Below are 16,618 nucleotides of genomic sequence, written 5' to 3' on the forward strand. Positions count from 1 at the left end.
ACCGAATTTTCCCCCCAAAATTTGTTTCATTCTGAATTCATTTGCGGCGAATCACTATCACTATCAATGTGCTGTGTTAGTGAAATAATACTGGTATTCAGTATGACATGCAGATTACAGGCATCGCTATTAGAATCACTGCTGCAGAGTGTCTGGATGTGGCAGCAGGGAGACCATATGGTGGCAAAATTAAAGAGAATAAATAGATTTCTTATGTAATTTTTATTTAATTTAATTAGAATTTATTCAAATTTTTTGAGTACCCATTCTGGGTACTGTTCTAGCCTGTGCCTCTCAGCGCCCCCAGATGCCCCCCCCCCCCCCCTGTCTTATTCTTTGTGGAACAGCAAATGTTTCATTTAACCCCTTAAGGACATAAGGTTTTTAAGTTTTTGCATTTTCGTTTTTCCTCATCACCTTCTAAAAATCATAAAACTTTCAATTTTGCACCTACAAACCCATATGAGGGCTTATTATTTGCACCTCCAATTGTTCTTTATAATGACAGACATCATTTCACCACAAAAGTTATGGCAAAATCTGAAAAATATACATTTGTGGGGCAAAATTGAAAAAAACGCCATTTTGTAACTTTTGGGGGCTTCCGATTCTATGCAATACACTTTTCAGTAGAAAACGACACCATATCTTTATTCTGTAGGTCCATATGGGTACAAGGATACCTAATTTATATAGGTTTTATTTTACAACTTAAAAAAATTATAACTACATGCACCAAAATTAGTATGTGTAAATTTTTTTCATTTTCTGACCCCTATAACTTTTTTATTTTTCCATATACGGAGATATATACATATTTTTTGCACCATGATCTGAAGTTTTTATTGGTACCATTTTCGTTTTGATGGGACTATTTGATCGCCTTTTATAAAAAATTTTAGGGTATACAAAGTGAGCAAAAATATGCAATTTTGGAATTTTTTTACGTGTGCACCATTAACCATTGCAGTTTAATTAACACTATATTTTCTTTGTTCAGACATTTACGCAAGCCGCGATACCACATATGTTTATTTACTTTTTTTTTATGGGAAAAGGAGGGTGATTCAAACTTATTAGGGAAGGGGTTAAATCACATTTATTAACTATTTTTTTTACACTTTTTTTTCCAATGTTATAGCCCCCATAGGGTAATATAACATGCAATACCTTGATTGCAGACACTGATAGCCATAGCATTGCATTGATCAGTGTTATCGGTGCTCTGCTGCTCCAGGCTGGATCTCAGGCATGAAGCAGCAGAGTGATGATCAGACAGCGGGAGACCAGGTAGCACACTGAGCTAACCGTCAACGATTTTCTTCCATTTCAGACGCCGTGCTCAACTTTGATCGCGGCGTCTAAAGGGTTAGTACCGGACATCAGCCCGATTGGTGATGTCTGGTATTAGCTGCGGGTCCTGGCAGGTATGTTTACGCTCTTGGTCATTAAGGGGTTAATCAGTTATGGTTCATTGGATTCTTGTGGTAATTCCACAGCTAATGTATGACGTCGATGAACATAGGGCCTCAGTCTTGAAAAGATTAGATCGAATTTTTGAAATTTAAAATGTAAGATTTTGGAATTTAAATTTTATATTACACTCCAAAGTTTAATGTCCCGGGCCCCAGCATTTACTTTGAATAAATACTGTGGTTACAAAAGACCAAATTAAACAAGGAGTCACATGTCAGCACAATGACAGTGCCTGGAGGTGGCAAAAGTATAAGGAGACCTTATAGTGGCTGTATGACACAGCTTGGAGATGGCAGCAGCATGAGTAGAACATATAGTGGCTGAATGACACAGCATGGAGGTGGCGGCAGCACGAGGAGACCACATAGTGGCTGAATGACACAGCCTGGAGTTTGCAGCAGCTTGAGAAGAACATATGGTGGCCGTATGATACAGCCTGGAGGTGGCAGCAGCATCAGAAGTGATTGGTGTGGTGGGTGGCAATACCAGTACCCGGTAACAAACGTGGGTGAAAAATGGAGAACTTGACATCAGATGTGTGGCAGCATCAGAATAGTAGCTGAGGCAGGTAGGCAGAAGAAAATTTTCTCTTTTGTAAAAGTGTTAGTGTGCACAAGTGAGTATTGAGGATATGCATTACGTAAAACTTAACTTTTAATAATATGTTTAAGATAAAATATATGGCCCCAACATTTTTTTTTAAATCAAACCAAAGGAAAAGTATGCAAAAAATATCATGTGCTACCTACACCACCAAGAATTGATGAGATGCAAGGACCTCTAAAAGGTGGAAGGGAACAACGTATGGTCCATTGTAAAAGGTGGGGGTAAACACTTCCCCTGTAAGGCCCTACTCTCGCATTATTAATACCCTTCTTGGCGAGTGTTAATCGCCCTAAAAAGGGTGGCCCCACACAGGAACCTCTCCCTATTTCCACATACAAACACTGCCATTTCCCAGGGTTTTTAGGTGTAAATAGGGATTGGTTACTTTGTGGGGCTACCCTTTTTAAGACAAGTGACCCTTTCCTTGAAAAGGTGGAAGGGAACAACGTATTGTCTATTGTAGCAGGTGTGAGTAAAAACTTCCCCTCTAAGGCCCTACGCTCGCCCTATTATTTCCCTTCTTGGCAAGTGTTACTCGCCCTAAAAAGGGCAGCGCCACTAAGGAAACTCTCTCTATTTCCACCTAAAAATCCTGGGAAATAGCAGTGTTTGTAAGGGGAAATAGGGAAAGATTCCTGTGTGGGGGCTGCCCTTTTCAGGGCAAGTAACATATGCCAAGAAGGGTATTGATAATGCAAGAGTAGGGCCTTACAGGGGAGGTGTTTACCCCCACAGGCTACAATGGTCCATACGTTGTTCCCTTTCAACTTTTGGAGGTCTTTGCATCACATCAATACTTGGTGGTGTAGGTGGCACATGGTGTTTTTTGCACACCTTTCTTTTTGTTTGTTTAAAAAAAAAAAACTTTTAGTACATATATTTTATCTTAAAGGGTACCGCTCATTAAAAAAACTTTTGATATATTATAGATTAATGTATGCAGAATAACTTTACAATTGCATGTTATTAAAAAAAAATATGCTTCTTTCTATTTAATTTTCCACTTTGAAGAAATGACCACTAGAAGTCTCCCTACCAGTCCTGGCAGCAAGCATGTCAGACTCATGCTGGAGTCCTAAACACTACGAGCTGCCAGTCTCCTTTGTTCACAAAGGAGAACACTCAGAGCTGCCAGCCTGCTTTGCTCACAGCCTGTTTGGCTGTGAACAAAGCAGGCTGGCAGCTCTGAGTGTTTAGGACTCCAGCATGAGTCACAAATGCTTGCTGACAGGACTGATCGGGAAAGATGCAATAGAAAGAAGCATATTTTTCATTAACATGCTATTGGAAAGTTATTCAACATTCATTAATCTAAAATATATAAAAAGTTTATTTGATGAGAGGTACCCTTTAAGAAAAGTTACGTTTTACCTAATGCATATCCTCAATACTTACTTGTGGTCTGATGACGAGGAATGTCTTTAATTGGGGAGCAGCACCTTAAACATGTTTTACACTATTCATATTTGTGAAGTGTTGGTGTGGCACCATGGTCAATCTACTCTGATGCATCAGTCATTGGTGGGTGGAAATCCTGGCTGATCCATGCCTGATTCATCTTCACAAAAGGTCAGTCCACATTTTTCATGGACAGACAAGTTCTCCTTGGGGTTGCTATGGCCCCCACTACACTAAACACCCGCTCTGATGGCACACTACTGGCCGGGCAGGCCAGCTTTTCCAGGGCAAACTGTGCTAGTTGCAGCCACAAATCAAGTTTGGCTGCCCAGAAGTAAAGCGGATCTTTAAGGTGTGTTGGCAGGGTCATGTCAAGGTATGCCATCACTTGGTGGTTCAGGTCCTGCTCCACGTCTACCTGCCGCTGAGGAGTTGCTTCACTATGCGGGTGAAGAAGCTACCCATCAGCGACTCTAGACTCAGGCTACTGCTAATGGAGCTGGTACTGCTCCTGCCACCCCAGCAGCCATGGCAGTGGAAGGTGAGTGCAGGGGGCCCCCGATTAATAACTGCGAGAGGATGGACTATGGTGCTGATAGGCATAGGCCAACTGACTACTAGGTTGCCTCTGTAGTAGGTCACTTTGTCCTCCCTCTCAGTGGGTGTAAAAAAGCCCCCTATTTTGTGATAGTAGCAAGGGTCCAATAAGGTGGAAATCCAGAAGCCATCCCACTGCTGAATGGTGACAATTCGGCTGTCACTAAGCAAGCAAGTGAGCATGCATCATGCCATTTGTGCAAGTGACTCGGAGGGACTCCCTGCCTCCATTTAGACTGCATACTGCCACGGCGTGTCTGGGTCCTCTGTCTCGCCTTTCTCATAACCCTCTAGCTTCTCTGCCTGCTTCTGCTCCACCTCTCCTGTCTGATTACTAGAAAAAAACACCCATTTGGCGAAACCTAAACTGTCCTCCCCCTCCTCCTCCAGTTCAGCCCCCACAGTGCTCATGTGGCCGTGAGATGTTGGCACCACGTCTCCAGTGCCCTGACTAGCCATCATTTCCAACGCGTGTTGTAAGAAATGAAGCAGTGGAATGACGTTCATCCCGTAATCCAGGCAATTTACTAATAATGTGGCTTCCTCAAAGGGCCTGAGCAAATGGCAGGTGTCACATATGAGCTGCCACTGGGTCACATTGAAGTTACACAGGGGAGTACCCCTATCCGCTTGGATCATGTAGAAATCGGTGATGGCTTTTCTCTGTGCGTACAGTCGGTCCAACATATGGAGGGTGGAATTCCAACATGTGGCAACATCACAAATCAGACTATGTTGGGGGATACCATTCTGATGCTTCAGCTCAAGGAGGGTGTGCTTTGCGGTGTATGAGTGGCTTAAGTGCATGCAAATTTTTCTTCCTATTGTTAGGATGTCTTGCAAATGGGGGGGGAACACTTCAGGAACTGCTTGACAACCAGATTGAACATGTGTGCCATGCAGGGCACATGGCTCAGCCTTCCCAGTTGCAGCACATGTAAGATGTTCTTCCAGTTGTCAGTCACCATGGTTCCCATTTCCAGTTTTCGTGGAGTAAGCCATGCTCAGATTTTTTAAGAATTACATTTAGCAGTTCCTCTCCGGTGTGACTCTTCGCCAAGGCAAACCATGTGAAAAACAGAGAGACACAGTCATGCCCTGCACACATGGTATGCTGAAGGGCCACTGAGATTTGTCTGGGCAGTGGAGGCTGAGGACATGGTGGAGGATGAGAAGGCAGAGTCACACACTGTCAGGACCAACTGCCTGAGAGCGTGGAGGAGGAAGCGGCGTGACCTGTTCAAGTTGGTGTTATAGCTATGCAGGAACCACATTCCCCCAGTGAGCCGTAAAGCACATGTATTGTCCCTGACTGTAGTTCCAGCTACAGACATCGGCGCTGCCATGTACTTTGATACACACCGACAGGCACAAGGACTGGACTACCTTCTCTTCCACAAAATTGTGCAGGGCTGGTACTGCCTTCTTCGCAAAGAAATGATGGCTTGGCACTTTCCACCTCGGCTCCGCACAGGCCATCAGTTCTCTGAAAGGTGCAGAGTCCACCACTTGAAAAGGGAGGGACTGCAGCACCAGCAACTTAGACAGGAGCACATTCAGCTTTTGTGCCATTGGATGAGTGGGCGAATACTGTTGTCTCTTGGACATGGCTTCGCTGATGGATTGTTGGCGGAATGGCTGACTAAAAGTAGGAGGAGCAGGAGCATCTGGAGTGACAGAAGGAAGGTATGACAAACAGCTCCCATTGGAGGTGGTGGAGCCTTGGCTGGCTGAAAGAGGGAGCGGCGTGCCACTGTGTGATGCAGCAGGCTGGACCACTACATCGGAGCCACCGTTCTCCCAAGCTGCTTTATGGTGGTGAAGCATATGTTGACGCAGGGCTGTGGTGCCAACATTGGGACCCTGGACACGCTTCACCTTCTGCCAACATATCTTGCATGTGGCTATGTGAACCTCCTCCGGATGCTTAATGAAAAACTCCCACACCGCCGATTAGCTGATTTTCCCACCAACAATCTGGACTGATTGACTGCTAATGCTGCCGACTCCTGGAACCCCTGTTTCACTACCTCCCAGGTAGGTAGGCTGCCGCGAAGCAGGTGGTCTACCCTGGCCACGTTTGGCTCCAGACTTTCCACTTCTGCCACCATGCTGACTGCCAACCATGCTACCCCCTTACTGGCTCAGCTGCTGCCTCATGGACAACCTGCAACCCTTTTCTCCTTATGATGATGAAGCCCCTTCTGCACCTGGCTCCCAAGTGCGATCGGCTTCATCATCATCGAGTTGTGTCTGCACGTCTCTGATGTCCTCCTCAGGTTCCTCAACAGTGTCTGCTTAAGGAGCCTGAATGCTCGCAACACCACCTTCCAGGCCACTCTCCTCATCACTACTTGCCCGCCTTGCGGAGGAAGCGGCGGATGTCTCCTCCACTTCTTGGATGGGCAATAGCTGCTGACTGTCCTCTAGATCATCCTCAATATCAGAGCTGAACCCACAGCATAAGATACTTCTGTGGGGGAGGGAACAGCATAGAACAGAGGCAATGGGAGGACAGGGACTTCTCGTGGGCCATGCCAACTGAGGGTTGTGTCTGAGGAACCCACCAACTGTTCACTGGGGGTGTCAGATATCACTTGTGATGAACTGGATGGCAGTGTTAACCAATCGATGACGGCATATGGGTTGTTGGTCGAGACACAACCACTAGCTGATATCGGGAGCTCAGGCCTCTTGCTGCGACTCCTGCTGCCACTCACCCCTAGTCTGCTGCGACCTCTGCCTGATGAATTTAGACCTCTGCCACTCCTCTGTGCACGTCCTAGCACTTCTTTGCCTGACATGCTTAGTGTGTATATGAGGGGAGTACAATACACTCCACTACGCTTAAAAAAGTATTTGTGTACAAAACTAGCTGGTGAGTACTTTTGCCTGGCCTTTCACAGTATTCAGGCCCTTGAGACTTTAACAGGAACAAAATAGTACACCACTTAGATGTAGGTATGTGGTATGCACTTATGAGGGGAGAAAAATGCACTACAGTACTCTTAAAAAGTATTTGTGCACAACACCAGCAGTACACAGTCGTGTGTATGACACCCAAAATGGCACTCACATGCTTTTCTGTGAAACACACACTACTCTCTGTCCCTCTCTCGCTGTGCAACAGAACGCTGATTTGACTAGGAGGTGAATCGCTGCAGGAAAAAAGCTTTTCTGTGCAACACACAGCGCTGTCTGTCCCTATCTATCTCTCTGCAGTGAAAGGCTGAAGTGACTGGCCACAATATAGCTGCCGATTATATAGGGCTGTGACATCACAGGGGTGACTGGCTGCTGATGGGCTCCATGCTGGGAGCTGTAGTACCTGCATTAATAGACAGATCACAGCGCGTGTTACTTCTGACACCTGTTGCGATCTGTCTATTAATGCAGGTACTAAAGCTCCCAGCATGGAGCAGAGTGTGCTCCATGTTGGGAGCAGTAGCACCTGCAGTTAAGAACAGATCACAGTGGGTGCAATCGTCCTGTATAAGCTATAGAAGCGGACGGCCAGCTGCACTTCTCCGCTCCCCTGCCCGGAACTGTAGACTGTGATGTGAAGTTATCTTTACATCACAGATCTGTATATTCCGCTGAGAGCTCTCAGCAGGAAATATGAATCTGCAGGGGAGCGGAGATGCGTCCGTGCCACCCGCTTCCATAGATTATACAGGAGGATCACAACGGGTGTCAGAATTGACACTCAGGACGATCTATTAGTACAGGTACTGCTACTCCCAGCATGGAATAGTCTGTTCCATGCTGAGAGTAGAAGTAGTACCTAATAAATTTTAAAAATTAAGTAAAAAAGTAAAAAAAAAAAAACACACACACACACTTTATTAAACACATTACAAAAAAAGTTTAAACAAAATGAAAAACAATTTGTTCTAAAAAAATATACATTTCGTTGAATAAAATTTTTTCCCTCCCTACTGTATTTTTTTTTTATTGTACCCTTCGATATTTTATAGGAAAAAAAAAAAAGTATCTCCATCTCTTTTTTTGGATCGCTAAAGCCCAGAAAAGAATAAAAAAACTCTTGCAAAAACACCAAAGTTAAAACCCACATGGCATTTTTCTTGGTGTTTTGTCACTCCCATAGACTTCATTGACAATAAATGCCACAGTCTTAACAGTTTTTAAACTGAAAAAGACACCATGGGGCAGATTTGGCATTTTTCTTTGTGTTTTTGCAAAAAAAAATAAAAAAATAAAAAATAAAAGGGGGAACTTAGCCTTTGAAAATATCATGTAAAATATGAAATTTACATAGCCTCGCCTATTTTTGCTAAACTGGTGTGACTAGTGTAAACCTTGGATAATTCTCATGTAAAACACATTGATTATTCAATGTGAACTTTTTTGCACCAAAATTTTGGCGCAAAACTCAAAGTTTTTGATGTGAAGAGTTTTGAATATGACCCCAATAGTCCTGGGGTAGCACCGCATCTGGTTCATTGTTTAATCTTCAAGAGAATCGGCTACCTGAATTTGCCTGAATCGCCAGTTGGCTAGAATACCACTGTACTGAGAAAACTAGGAAGGGAACATGATGCTGCAACAGCACTGCCTCCCCTTCATTTTTGGTTAGTCATTTTTCCATAAGTTATGGAATTTTCCGTTGATATGGCATCACATTATAAGCTGACGAAACCGCTTTAAGTCAAATGACCATATCAAATGGTAAAATTTTAATTGTCGTGGTCATGTGGCTGCTAAGTGTATAGTAATATACACTAACATATACTGTATTAAATTATCCTATACATTTTGTGTCCATCTTAACTCACATCATGCCACAATTTTATTGAAATGAAGCAAACTAAGCTTACAGCAGAGTGCGTACAGTAATAGGACAGGAAGAAGGAATTAGTCATCGCATCACATTGCTTAAATTAGTGTAATTCTAGAAGATGTTGACTCTAGCATCTCACTTATTACTAAATGCATCCAAAATAAAAATAAAAATTTCTTAAAAATGAAAATCCTTTTAATACAGGACATTGGGGTGGGTGACTTTCATGATGCGGGGATACTGTTCTTGGTGTTCTTTTTAATATACCGTATATACTCGAGTTTAAGCCGAGTTTTTCAGTACGATTATACTCGAGTGAACTCTCCGCCCTCAGTGGTCTTCAACCTGCGGACCTACAGATGTTTCAAAACTACAACTCCCAGCAAGCCCGGGCAGCCATCGGCTGTCCGGGCTTGCTGGGAGTTGTAGTTTTGAAACCTCTGGAGGTCCGCAGGTTGAAGACCACTGCGGCCTTCAACATCATCCAGCCCCCCCCTCTCACCCCCTTTAGTTCGGTACTCACCTCCGCTCGGCGGGACGGTGCTCCGCTGGTCCGGTGCTGCAGGACTGTCCGGTCGGGAGGTCGTCCGGTGGGATAGTGGTTCCGGGCTGCCATCTTCACCGGGGGGCCTCTTCTCCGCGCTTCGGAACCGGAATAGTCACGTTGCCTTGATGACAACACAGGGGGACGTTCATTACCAACGTCCGTCTGCATCGTCGTCAAGGCAACGCCTCTATTTCGGGCCCGAAGCACGGAGAAGAGGCCCCCCGGTGAAGATGGCAGCCCGGAACCACTATCCCACCGGACGACCTCCCCACCGGACAGTCCTGCAGCACCGGACCAGCGGAGCACCGTACCGCCAAGCGGAGGCGAGTACAGAACTAAAGGGGGCGAGAGGGGGGGCTGGATGATGTCGAAGGCCGCAGTGGTCTTTTACCTGCGGAACTCCAGAGGTTTCAAAACTACAACTCCCAGCAAGCCCGGACAGCCGATGGCTGCCCGGGCTTGCTGGGAGTTGTAGTTTTGAAACATCTGGAGGTCCGCAGAAGACCACTGTATCAGACATTGACAAGCGGTGATGATAAAGGTGGGGGGGGGCTGATGACAAGGGGATGATGAAGGGGGGGTGTGGGATGATGACAAGGGGATGATGAAGAGGGGGGTGTGGGATTATGACAAGGGGATGAGGAAGGGGGGGTGTGGGATTATGACAAGGGGACGATGAAGGGAGGGTGTGGGATTATGACAAGGGGATGATGAAGGGGGTGGGAATGATGACAAGGGGATGATGAAGGGGGGTGATGACAGGCGGTGATGATGAAGGGGGATGATGACAGGCGGTGATGATGAAGGGGGGATGATGACAGGCGGTGATGATGAAGGGGGGATGATGACAGGCGGTGATGATGAAGGGGGGATGATGACAGGCGGTGATGATGAAGGGGGGATGATGACAGGCGGTGATGATGAAGGGGGGATGATGACAGGTGGTGATGATGATGAGGGTGTTAATGACGGGGGTCTGGATGATGACAGGGGGGATGATGTATTTCCCACCCTAGGCTTATACTCGAGTCAATAACTTTTCCTGGGATTTTGGGGTAAAATTAGGGGCCTCGGCTTATATTCGGGTCGGCTTATACTCGAGTATATACGGTAGTCAACAAGTGAAATTATGAATGTGGTATGCATCTGATTTCTAATGTACAGTACTTTAAAGTGCTAATGTAACTTTATTTACCCTAAAACAGCACATCTCTTTACTGTTCGTCTTACCCATCAATAGGATTACTTTGGTTTCCTTTCTGAACTATGACCCTGTTTTTTTTTTTGTTTGTTTCTTTTTTGGGACATTGCACACACTGGGCCTCATTTACTAAGATTGTCGGGTTTTTACTAGTGGGAAATGTTCCTCTCTAAAATGATTCCTCTCTAAAAGTCGGGAACATTTTCTGACCAGCTTTTTCTAGGTGGAAATTTCAAGCCATTAATTCACAGGATTTTTTGTGAATTCAATAGTAAATAGGTCGGGTTATGAAACCACTCCCCTTTGTCTTTGTTGGGCTAGTCACGCCCCTTTGCGACAGACCACACCCTCTTTTCAGCTTTTCACAGTGCAATGTCTGGTTTGTTGGATTTTCCTGGCGCACACTGGCGCAGACACTCTGCGCCAAAATAACCCGACAAAAACTGGTCGGTTTCAGCTTAGTAAATGAGGCTCAAACTCTCACAACCCTCGTTGCTTGCATGAACAGTGAAGACCAAATACCAATACTTCAGTTCAGCAGAAATCTTCTGGTCTGTCCTGAACATGTGTGACCACTAGTGGATTCCATATGTTAAATGTAACAAAAAAACATGCAGTATTTATAAGTATCTCTCAAATAGTATATTTAAAAGTAGCTTTTACATTTGAAATCTGTTTAATTTCACATGATACATTAGTTTACTCCTATTTTTATTCATGGGAAAACCGCTTTAAAAGGGGTGGTACTCTGGCCAGCGTTCGGCGGCAAATGTTCGCAACGCTGTTCTCGCGCTGCAGGGGTCAGCCATGCCCCTCGTCATAAATTGAGAATAGTCTGATCTAAGGGGAAGAGAGTTATCATTGCCTTCCTGACATTTTTTTTGGCTGTAATTTGGCACAAAATGTTTTGCGTAAACATTTTGCACAATTTCAAAATAGACACTTACTGCAAAACTGACTGTGAAATGCAGTAAATCATTATTGACACGGCAGTGGAAGATATTTACCATGTGCGCCTTTTTTGAAAAAGGCACAAAAAAAGTGGGCAAACATAAAAAAATATATACAAATTTGCCTTGCCTTAGAAACGTGACATCCTACAGCAAGTTCAGAGGTGATTTTTCATTTGTCCAAAAGGTATCAAAGTCTGTGCCCCTTAAAAGTGGTTATTCGGCCAAAGACATCTTATCCCCTATCCAAAGAATAGGGGATAATATGTCTGATAGCGGGGGGGCTGGGACCCCCCGCGATCTCTGTGCATCACCCACATTCCATGCAGGGCGCATGAATGCTGGTGCTGCTCTTTGGTCAGATAACCCATTTAAATGATGTGCAAATAAATGTGTGGATAATTTATGTACAACTACAGATGAAACACTGAACTAGTACTTCCAATCAGCAATGGGAGTCCAATGGTATTTAGCCAGGTCGAGAATAAATATCTTGATTTTGTGTCAAAGGATAAAGCAAAGACATAGTCAAAACCCAGAACAGAATGGAGGGGTACAAAAACCAAATGTGAAAAAGGGCAGCATTTGCACTGATTTGTGATGCATTTCCAGGAAATTAAGCTCAGGTTTTCAAATACGCACTCAATTTTCTGCTTTGTGAACACACCCTTACCTTAAAGGGGTACTCTGGCCCTAAGACATCTTATCCCCTATCCAGAGGATAGAGAATAAGATGTCTGATCGCGGGATCCTGCCGCTGGGGACCCCTGCAATCTCTCATGTAGCACCCACCTGTCTCAGCTGCATCTGTCTAGGGCGGAGTACCTCTTTAAGTGAGAAAATCAGCGATCCAGATTAAATAAAAAAAATTAAAAAAAACGGGACGAAATATTAGTATAGAACAGTCAAGACAAGTCAAGAAAATTATGATCAGGTATAAACAGAATGTCATCAGGGAATAGAGTATTAAAGGGGTATTACGCCCCCTCCCATAGGCTTGCATTGAGGGGCAGAGCGTGACGTCACACAGGGGCGGAGGCATGACGTCACACGCCGCCGGCCCTGTGGTCGCCGGTGATTAGACCCGGAGCGAACATGCTCTGGGGATTGATTTTAATTGGGGTGCTGCGTGCAAGATCACGGGGGTCCCCAGCGACGGGACCCCCGCGATCAGGCATCTTATCCCCTATCCTTTTGATAGGGGATAAGATGTCTAAGCGCCGGAGTACCCCTTTAAAGCAATTGCCAAGCGTAAGAAAAAAGGGTTGTTTTTAAGCTTCACAAATAGCTCCACTCTAAGCTGTGTTTGGTACTTTTATGTGTTTTTTTTTTTTATTTCTGCATAATCCATATAACCTCTATCCAGCAATCTGGCACTGTCCCTGATGGGAATGGATAGGAGCACCGTATGCCACAAGCTAGAACTTTCGCTTCAGACATCCAATACGTTGCCCCATAGGCTGAAACTGGGTACTGTGAGTGATCTATGGACCATCCAGCATATCTGCCATCTGGCGTGGGTTCGCTGGATCAAAAAAACGGATCATTCAGCATTTTTTGGACCAGGTGTCTGCAGGCCGGATGCCGCATATATGTGCACACCAGGCATTACTGATAATGGTAGCTTGGATTTTAGCAATAGGTTAGCTCAAAATTTGTACTATCCCCTTGAGTCAGCAAAGAGACCCATTGAATTTTTATTTGTGTTATTTTCTTGTCTGTTAGCAAATACACATTTAAAGGGGTACTCCGCTGGAAAACATTTTTTTTTAAATCAACGGGTGCCAGAAAGTTAAACAGATTTGTATATTACTTCTATTAGAAAATCTTAATCCCTCCAGTACTTATCAGCTGCTGTATACTACAGAGGAAGTTCTTTTCTATTTAAATTTCCCTTCTGTCTGACCACAGTGCTCTCTGCTGACACCTCTGTCGATTTTAGGAACTTTCCAGAGTAGGAGCAAAGCCCTATAGCAAACCTTTATTGCTCTGGACAGTTCCTGACATGGACAGAGGTGTCAGCAGAGAACACTTGGGGTCAGGCCTACGGGAAATTCAAAAAGAAAAGACCTTCCTCTGTATTATTCAGCAGCTGATAAGTACTGGAAAGATTAAGATTTTTTAATAGAAGTAATTTACAAATCTGTTTAACTTTCTGGCACCAGTTTATCTAAAAGAACATGTTTTCCAGTGAAGTACCCCTTTAAGGTTGTGCATTAATTGTGATACACCTTAGGGATTAGTCTAACTGTCCATTTGCCTTTATTACAGAATGTTTCCTTGGACCTGCAGATATTACAGACTGATTCATAGCATGGACCATCGGGTATACAAAGTGATCAAAAATATGCAATTTTGGACTTTGGTATTTTTTTACGTAAACGACATTGACCGTATGGTTTAATTAACATCATAATTTCATAGTTTGGACATTTGTGCATGCGGCAATACCACTTATGTTTATTTTTATTTTGTTTATATATTTTATATATAGAATTTGGGAAAAGGGGGGTGATTCAAACTTTTAATATGGAAGGGGTTAATGTGTTTTTTTGTTAAACTTTTATAAAAGAAAATTTCTTACACTTTATTAGTCCCCTTAGAGGACTTTTAGGAGGAATCATTAGATTCCTTATACAGATCAATATAGTTCCAAAAGAACTACATTGATCTGTGTGCTCTGCGCTTGATTGATGAAGCCTGGTCCTGCCAGGCTTTATCATTCTCAGAGCCGCAGCCAACACAGGAAGAGAGGTAAGCCCTCCGGCTACTTCAGAAGAGGATAGCTCCCCCGCGATCGCGCTGTGGGCGGATGATCCACCCCACTGGACCCCCAGGGAGTCTTTTAAGGTCCCTTTAGATGCCACTGTCAGCTTTGACCGTGGCGATCTAAAGGGTTAATAGCCTACAGGAATCAGCTGAGGGCAGGTTGGTATGGTGCGGGCTCAAGTCGGGAGCCCGCTTGCAGTCTAAGGACGAGCAACTGCTTCTGCCTCCCTATGTGACCTCCTAACACCGCCCCTGCTATTTGATTATTCATATTCTTCAACTCCACGTCCTAGTGAGTGCAGCACTCCCTTGGCAGAGCGCATGTGCCGGAAGATTTTATCAGGATGTGTGAGCAGGGGAAAATCTTCTGCAGCATGCTCTCTGCTGAGAGAGCACTGCGCTTACGTGACTGGTGACATCACTAGGACATAGAGTTAAAGAATATGTAAATCCAAAGTGCGGGGGCGGGATTAGGAGGTGACAGAGAGAGGCATATGTGGACAGGGGGGCCGCCTCCAGCAGGCAGTTTTCTGAATGAAGGGAACTTTGGAAGCTAGTATCTCCAGACCTACTGGAGCAATTTAACTAAGTGACCCCTCTATAGAAACCTGTTCACCGACAATAATAAGTGTATTGGGTTTAGTGTGGGTGAACAGGCTGACAGTTTTCCTTTAAAATACTAATATCTAATACTAATGTCCCACAAACAACCACAAAATAGGTAGTGTTTAGGCAAATCATTTTAAGGGGTGTACAATTGTTACACTGCAGGATATTATTTGCATCTGCATAACCCCTCTGTCACTATCACTTTAACATGCACATGCTCCTCTTGCTCAAATGCATTTTCTTTATAACATACCCTTGCCAAAAGTCACTTATGCTAGAGACTTTGAATGTACAAACACTGTGCAATCCTGCAGGGGATCCCCCTATTAGACAACCCCTATAAACAGTATCCCTTTCCTCCTACCTAGAAAGGGTTTTCTTAGTATACAGACATTAAAGCTACATCTGCATTTACAGTACTGGACTCAGATCAGTAATGAAAAGCTTCTATTATGAATTGTCTCTGTTTAACAATAATAAAAAGCCGACAAACATATGTATCACACACGTTCCAGTCACACAATTACCTTTACGATGGTTCTGCTGTGGGGAATCCTGGCAACGGGTCTAAGAACGAGGTCCCCGCATAATCCTTGTGTAAGATTGGGAAGCCTGGCACCCTAATAGAGAACTGACTCTGCAATTAAATTATTTGGAGTGCTGGGGATCTACGCTCCACGGTAATGCATGCCGAGTTCATTTACTCTCAAACAAAGGTTATTATGTGGAAAAGAATAAGTGAAACTAAATTGATTTTGTGGACCTCCTCTGTAAATGAAAAGGTTCTTCTCTGTCACATAGGATCCTGCCAGAAGTAGTTCCTGCCAATAATACTGTCAGTGTCTGTGTATTCTCACTGTTTGCAAATGACTGATTTTCTGATTCATGCACAGCAACCCATGCATAGCAGTACGATCATTATGTAGTCAACAAACTAAAAAGTCATAAGAACTCCTAAAAAGGCAGCTAGGAAACTAATTATTGATTAGACACTAAAGTGTAAAGGTTAGTATAGAATACTACAAGTATAGCTGAATAATATTTATTTATACAAATTTAGTATAATAGTAAAAATAGTCATTGTAATGTAAGAGTAAAACTCATAAAAACACAGAATACAATGAATAATAAAAAATAATAAAAAGGTTAGCTGCTATTAAGACTATACTGCTACAACTATAACATCACCAACGTCACAACCAACTACCATAATAAAATAATGATAATGGAAAACAACAAATTTTACTTTAATACTAAACTGATAAGAATAATGATGAAAACAATTACTATTGTACTACTAACAAGAAAACAATTACTATAACGTGAGTGTTTGTGATAATAATAATGAGAACCACAACAACAGTATACAACTGAACATCAACAACTACATTTTAGTAGTGATGAATAGTAGACTGCTATTATTAGGACTAGAGATGAGCGAATTTTTGAAAAATTCGATTCGGACGATTCACCTGATTTTCCGGAAAAATTTGGTTCGGTCCAAATTGAATTGCTATTAAAAACGGCTATTTCTGGCCTACAGAGAGCCTCAATAGGGGTGTAGAACACTTTGCCTTGCTGTAACATGTATATGGAGTGTGCTGGGATAGTGAAATAATACTGTTATTCAGTATGACATGCAGATTAGATGGGTCGTAATTAGA

General features: G+C 43.6%; 1 long non-coding RNA gene across 1 annotated transcript in view; it reads right to left on the bottom strand.

The window, feature by feature from the left end:
* The window catches only part of LOC130291786 (uncharacterized), a 345,719-nt gene extending 330,146 nt beyond the window's left edge, over positions 1-15,573 (bottom strand). Inside the window, exon 1 of the long non-coding RNA XR_008848033.1 lies at positions 15,482-15,573. This is a non-coding gene — a long non-coding RNA (uncharacterized LOC130291786). The remainder of the gene's footprint in view (positions 1-15,481) is intronic.
* Positions 15,574-16,618: the final 1,045 nt, after the last annotated feature.

This window comes from Hyla sarda, chromosome 1, assembly GCF_029499605.1.
Source record: "Hyla sarda isolate aHylSar1 chromosome 1, aHylSar1.hap1, whole genome shotgun sequence".
In the NCBI taxonomy this organism is placed as follows: Eukaryota; Metazoa; Chordata; class Amphibia; order Anura; family Hylidae; genus Hyla; species Hyla sarda.